Below are 8098 nucleotides of genomic sequence, written 5' to 3'. Positions count from 1 at the left end.
TAATAAAACAAAATATTCATAATAATATGTAAATAATAAGTAATATTGAAAACTGTATAAAATATTCAACTTTTTCTGTGTTTTTATTTACAAAAACGAAAATGCTGACAGCTTGTTATTTTATTAATTAATATCATTATATACAAATATAAAAATTCACATCTGCCTAGTAATATAAACGAAATACTGAAAATAAAACAGAGAGATACCTATCATATATTTTTATTTGATATTTGAAAAGTGCTTAAAATATTAACTAATGCAACTTTGACTGTAAAATGTATTATAGTATAAACAACAAAATTAGGTTCTTGAAAATCAAACACGTACTACATTTTATTCATTTGAATGAAAATAACTGAAGAAAAAAGGGGGGGGTTGAGCATGCTCGGCGAATTAATAAGAATATGATGCTAACAGTGTAAAATCAAAAACAAAATATCAGGCGGTTATAGTTAATTTTTGGGCTTAAAATATATAAGAGTAGTGAGTACCAATATTTATACACAAAAATCTGACAAAATTAAGCCTGCTCAGAATTTATCTCTTAACACGCATTGGAGTTCATTGACCTTTTGAGTTTTTTCTACCTTATTATAGAAATTGGTTTTTGAATCAATTTTAATATTCTTAAAAAAATAACACTGAAATAAACATACAGCATTTTAAAAATCAAATACGATATCAATGCAATTTTAATTAAAACGTAATTAATCGATTTCCAAAATAACCTGAAAAAGAGTTTAAACAGTTTTCACCTGCCTATGTATCTTCAGTAATAACCTTGTGGCGAATAATTGTACCTATCAACAAGTAAATTGGCTGTTTCATCTTCGAAAAATACATATGTGGCAAACCATAATCATTAGTACTTAGTAGTATACATTTAAAAACTATTCTTACGCTATAATATTATTGACAAATAATAGGAAAACCTACATAAGAAAATACGATAAATTCTACATAAATTAGTGAATATACGGAAAGTTTAAATAAAAAAATAAGAAAAAAAAACATATTTTAATTTATGGTTTTCTACAAAAGTGAGATTTTAATGGATATTTTAATATTCATATTTATGAAATAAATTATTATATTGTCATTAATATTAAAAAGAGTTTTCACATTTATTCTATTTTATTTATTTTTGAATATACCACATATGTAATATCATGCTCGTTATGTTACTTCAGTATAATATAAAACTAAGTATGAGTACATAACATTATAATAATATTGTATTTATACATAGGTGTATGAATGTATAGTTCATAAATTCATAAATTCATACATGTGAATTTATTTTAGAAAATCAAAGATTTTAGAATTTATTTTTTGTGCAGGAACTTATATTTTTTTCCAAATTAATAAAAACAAAATGAAAAGTAAACAGTTTCATGTATAGATAGTTCTGTAGTTGTTTAATAATTTATGAGGGAAGTATAGTCAAGATTCAAATATTAAATTAATCGTTTTCAACCATATGATTAATACAATTAATAAAAGATAATATTTCAAATTTAATTTGTGTAGGTAGTAGAATTAATATTGCTTTATGAATACGACTAATGATTAATAGTAAATTAAAAAGTAAATCTGTTATTTTGTAGTATGGTATTATGTAATTAAGTTAATGTATTTTTATTTTGTTTTTGTTGGCGCTGTAAATAGTGAAAGACGGTTATTGTGGCTGTATGTGGTTTAAGTTATTGTTCTCTCGTGTTAAATGTAAATTCATTTTTACGGTATTTATAAAATTATCATAATATTATAATATTATGATGTATTTGAGTATTTCTATGCATTAACACATGATATATAATAGAACTTGTGTAATATTTTTACCGATTCTCTGATTTCGATTTCCATAAACATAATTTTAAAGAAAATGTGTAGATGATGATATAATTTAATTTAAATCTATTTTATTACTGCAATTAATTGGATTTTAGATTTTAAGCGACTATAGTCTCTATAGTCTCAGTAAAGACGTTTCACTTGATCCACGCGCACTCGCAACACGCACTTTTTTAAAACTGTAAGCGTGTCCACTTTTGACGAGGGTTGTTGCACGTTATTTTTGGTGTAACTAAATATCATGTTCACATTCTCATATTATAATTAAATAATTATTCGTTTACCTAAAACCGTACTAGGATACCATTCAAAAGCCACCTACATGTCGATGTACTAAAATTGCCTATACACCACGCCGACCAACAGACATATTATTAATAAAAAATATTGAGAACTGTCTATTTTCCAAGAAGAAAAACTTTAACGTAATTGTGTGTTTTAGACTAGAGTAATCCTGCCATAGCATAATATAAACATTTAACACTCACATCAAACTTTAAATTTGAACAAATAAATCTAATTGAAGTAAAAAAAACTGTGGTAAGTTAATCGAGTATCTACCACCGCATACAAATGAAACAATTTGGGAGGTTGGATTATTACATTACAGTTGATTAAACTGTTTAAAACAAATCAAAAAACTGGATTATCAAATATTACAAAGACATATAATTTGTAGACAACTAATTGGCCCTTTAGAGTATATGAGACCCGTGTAAAAAGAATAATATTGAATTAAACAAGATTGCATACTTTTTCAATTCGATCTAGATATATTTTCACGTTCTGCATGCCTCCTATTTATGCTAAAATCGAATATAAAAAAATCCAACCAACACTACGTTTCACGATGCATTTACCGTCGAATATAACATCAACCATTTAATATCACATAGTATAGTTGTGGGTTTAATTTACATTTCAGTATATCACTATCATAATTTGTATGTTAAAATAAGTATAATGCTCAATTTTATACGAATTTTAATTTCTTAAATGTATTTATCATGGTGTGCTACGTAAAGTTCAACATTTTTTTTTCAACACTTTTATAATAAAGAAATGAGTTTATATTATAATACCTGTATAACTTGTACAAAATTGTAATCCTACCTATGAACAAAACTATTTCCAAAATCATTAGTTACAGTGTTTTTATTCAATAAGCTTTGACGTGTTTGGACACAGTGTGATTTATTCACCCATAAAATATGAGTTCCACGCTGAATTGTTTTACCGTCACAAATATTTATCATCGCTTTTAAATTTAAAATGACAATACGCCTTCAACAAATCTAGGACTTTCCCCTTGTAACAATGCAGTTATGAAATGGCAATCCAACATGTTAAATCTGGATTTATTTTTTGTGAAATATTATTTTTAATTCATAACATTTAAACAAATATAAATTAAATAATCAATATTCAATATGTAATAACTAATATATGGTATATACTAATAAGATTACCTAATATAAGTATAAATTTATAATATAAATTAAATTAATATACCTATAGTCTATAATAGTAATATAATTAAGTGTAAACGATATTTATAGATTTTATTTTTATTATAATTTAAAGTAATGCATATTTTCATCTATTCTATGTGATATTCATACTTCCATCATTATTTTATCTCAACTTCTAGGTAAGCAACTAATGTGTGGGTGAGACTGAATAAAAAATTAAGCTATTTTCCAGACATTAAAAAAAGGAAAAATGTTTTTAGATTCGGCGAAGTCAAACCAGACAAGCAAATAGTACATGGTACGTTTAATCCACACCAACGTTAAGAATTATTCGCTTTGTAGTTCGCTGCTGCAATATGACTGTATCAGTTGCGTTTTACGAATATTTTATGAACTTTGAAAAAAAAAACAGAATAAATCTATTTGAATACAACGTATCAAATACAGCTTTTTTTCGTATGAACTTAAGTCTAACTCAAATAAAAACTAAAATATAACGTTAAGTATTATCGAGAAAGGTTTTTTAATGCCCCCTCCACAATGCTCGCCATCATAGAGGGTACGCATAGCAAATTTAAATAACCTTAAGATATAAAACAAAATATTATGTATAAAACATTTATAATTTATATCCCCAATGAGTACTTTGAACAGATTATTTTAAATTAAAAATTACCCACAAATTGTGACAAGAAATACCAGGGATTTCGTTTTACTGTTTAGTGTAGGTTTCGAGTACTTTACTTGTTGACTTTTCCTATTGAATACACCTGTATAAATTGACCTGATCAACAATCCTAGATTTCCGGATATTGTTAGACCTTATTAGCCATTTATAAATATATATACACGATTCCGCAAATTTAATGTGTATAGACACGACTCTTCAAAGTATTAAATGCAACGTTGTCATACTTAAAAAATCGGGCAACTGGGTACTGATCTGCTGTAGTGTTGTACATTGGGTATCGAGAGGGGGTAACTGTAATGAATGAGTTAAACTTGAATTCTAAGATATAACATAATTGCATTGGTAGATTGGTAGGTATCTACAACCAACGATTCTGATCAAAAACCACCTGTCAGCCTATGTTACTAAGTAAACTTTGAGCAAAATTGAAACTATTTTATTATTATAAAATAGTATGCAACTTATATGCACTTCTTTCCAAATCAAACAAAGACATTAGATTTATATGGACCTCAGGTCATTTTAACATAAAGGGAAATGAGAAGGCCAATGAAGCTGCTAGATTTGCCACCCCTACGCCCAAAATATAATACAAACTACTCCATCAAACATCTCATCATCCACTGTCCTAACTTCAACGAAGCCAGAAAAGATTTCAACATCTCAGACAACCTGTACGATGCAATTTGTTCATTTTCAAACTTTCAAAACATAATTTTATCCTTAAAAAAAATGTAATTGTATAATAGCACATAACCTTTAATGTTAAAATCTAACACTTGTAAAGCTAATAACCTGTGTAATTGATGCTTAATCAATGAAGAAAAAAAAAGTTTTATGTAATGGTTCAGAGGTAACTATGTCAGTTATACATTTTTACTCAAACGTGCCTAATACGGAAAACAAATAACTAGGTATATAATCTCAATATTACGATGTGTTAACATATTTAATCAGAATTATTCTAAATTAAATGTATAGAATAATATGTATTTACGTAAAACTAATAATACTGACCCATGTTGATTGATAACTCTAAAATTAAATAATAACCCACAATAAATGGTCGGTTCCTACCTAATTGGCAATAGTACTTTGAAAATCGTAATACCCATGCCTTCAACCTTTTATAATACCTAATAAATAATAATACTATCATTAAGCCACCTACGCGTTTATACAAACAATACGCTATGTTGTAAATAGTTTATAGTGATTTATATAGATTTTATGATTTTATGATATTAAAATATTTGAAAATATAAATAATAAATTTATATATAGGTGGTATAATACTTAACAGCATATACTAGTATTGGTTAAACATTAATATGTAATTTAGTATGTATTCATCACTTTATTTATTCCAGTGTATACCTATATTTGACAGTTTACTCGAAAATCGTATTATTTCTATGGACTTGTGTAATAGGTCTGTGAATTTATCTTTATATTATTTAAACTTTAAAAGAAATATTAAGACACATATTACATAAATAATGGTGTTTAATTTAAAAATAAACAGCTCTTCCTTCCTGGACAAAGTCCTAATTTCACCACTGTGACGGCTATATTGGCACAACAGGCCAAACAACAATTACACGATGATTTAAAAAGCAACTTCTGCATTTATATTAAAAAATATAACAGTGCTTTTCCGTTGTCACCGACTCTTGTGAAAATGCAACTAGGCGTTAAGGTTAAAACGAAATTCAGAACCGATAGAGATCCTCGCTGTATTATATATTTATATATAGTAGTTTAATTATTTTATTAATGGCAAGTAAGAAGTAGGTGGGTAGGTGCGTAATTTAAAATGCCATAGAAATTGATGGTGCGAATAAAAGTAATGTCAATTAAAGTATCTAATAAAAATTTGTAATTTTTGATTCTGAGCATGACTATGGTCCGTGATTATAATATCTGATACGTAATATGTTATAATATTAAAACCTAGGTAATATAAGTGTATTTGAATATATAGAACGTAGCTGCATAGATAGCACTAGTGCACTTTTCAGTACAGTTTACAGATTTTAAAATATTATATTGATTTTACAAAGATGTGCTTTTTTTCGTGTACTGTCATCACATTTTAAAGCAGTAAAAATGCTTAGATATTCAACTTCAATCTTTTCTGGTAGGAAAGTGGATCTAGGTGATATACTTTAAGGGTCAAATGTAAAAAAATTCTCAATACTTGTACATAACAGTTGGAAATAATTTTTGTTTACAATAGCATTTTCTATAGCTAAGGTACAAGGCATAGTTTTAAAAATATTTCTACTCTTTTTGAGCTACCTACCTATTTATGTACAATTGAAATTTTTTAGTTTTTTTAATTTTTTTTCTATAAATATTGATAAATATTGAAAATGTAACACAAAGTTCCCCACAAGTTGTTATTAAATGTCTTCAAAAATATTAAAGATACATCCATATCTATTTCACAGTGAACTTCAAAAAGAGTTTTGACGTATTACTTACCTTCTACCATCTAAGCCTCGCGGCAACGCCCATCCCCTCGACACATCTAATCGTGACTATGATTAAATAGGTAGCAGATATCATTTAAGTAAGTGTACACTGTTTCTGTAGCTGCTATAAGTTCCACAGTGATTTAGTTTGGTGGAGCCCGCAAAAGGATTCGGGTTGGTGCCATAGCGGTTCAAATGTGGTTCCTTCCGTCTGCTCTGGTACACCAAACAACCCATCAGATAAAGTCATCTGATGTATTGTACAGTTAAATTATTAATTAATTCATCGTCGGATAGGCCCAACGCTTTGTGATGTTTTTTTTCGTAGTTCCTGTTCCACATCGTCATAAAGGGGGGAGGGGGAATGGCTAGGTGGACATTTGCTGCAGTCCGATTTTAAAAGCAGCCCGGTTGTTGATGTTTAACAATTATTATATTTTACTCTGCTAACTTACCCATTTTTAAAATACTTAAAAAATATATATATTACGAGTTTATTACATACTAGGTAAGAAATTGTTGCCAAAATAATAAATTGGTAAGTACCTAGTTAATCATTATAATAGTGGTGGAATATATTTATAATTAGACGTATGTGATGGAGACATGGTGTGTGTGTATAAAATTGTATTTCTAAAATCTAAAATTAATACAGATTTTAAAAACAACAACCGATCGGCACTCTTGTTTTGTGTGTCTGTGTAGACAATAAGTAGTCGAATTTCCTTCGATTTTAAACTTCAGTATCTATTCCCGCGGGAAAATGAATCTGTATGATGTAATAATAATATCTCTATAATCTGAATGTTGGTGCATTCGAGAGTTCAAAATTTAAAATGTTAAAAAATTATCAAAAGCGTAAGTAAAAAAAAAAATTAAGCAAAAAAAGGAAAATTACAGTAGGTACATGGAATTTTCACAGAATGTTTATATTAGCATTTTCTATACAACATAAAGTTTTTCGAAATATTTTGACTTGTATTGAACTAGTTATAGGCATGTAGGTATAACCGTATAATACATGAAATTTTCGATTTGTATTAGAATTTTTTTAATTAGTGTATTAAAAAAAAAAAGACCTGTCAAAAAACTTGAAAACGTAGTATAAGGTTCCTCGAAAATTGTTATTAGTGGAAATTAAGTAAAAAGCTTAGCGTAATTCCACAATCTTATCATTTTTTATGAGCGTCTGAATTTCAAATTTTGACTAAATGAGAAAAAATCGGGAAAATTTTTAAAATATGTTGAGTTAGAAATTCATAAAAGAATTATGTTTAAAATCTATGATTTGAAAATTTAAGATAAGGATCTTCAAAAGTTTGTCTACATTTATGAAAAAAAAAATGAATACTGGAAAGTCATATTAAATTTTCATAAGCGTTTATAGTTCAGATTTGTACATTGGATTTTCACTCGATTTCTCATGGAACGATTTCCCTAATTTGCTGTAATTCAATAGCGAATAACTGTAGATAGGTACTTTAAATTTACATCAAATGTTCATTTTCATTTTATCATTTTGTACATTTTGTAAAATTTTCAAAATATTTTGACAGTACCTATTTGAGCTGTTTATTGACATTTTAAATTTTCATTTTTTT

The sequence above is a fragment of the Myzus persicae genome, unplaced genomic scaffold, assembly GCF_001856785.1.
Source record: "Myzus persicae strain clone G006 unplaced genomic scaffold, MPER_G0061.0, whole genome shotgun sequence".
In the NCBI taxonomy this organism is placed as follows: Eukaryota; Metazoa; Arthropoda; class Insecta; order Hemiptera; family Aphididae; genus Myzus; species Myzus persicae.
Note: the sequence above shows the minus strand (reverse complement) of the source record.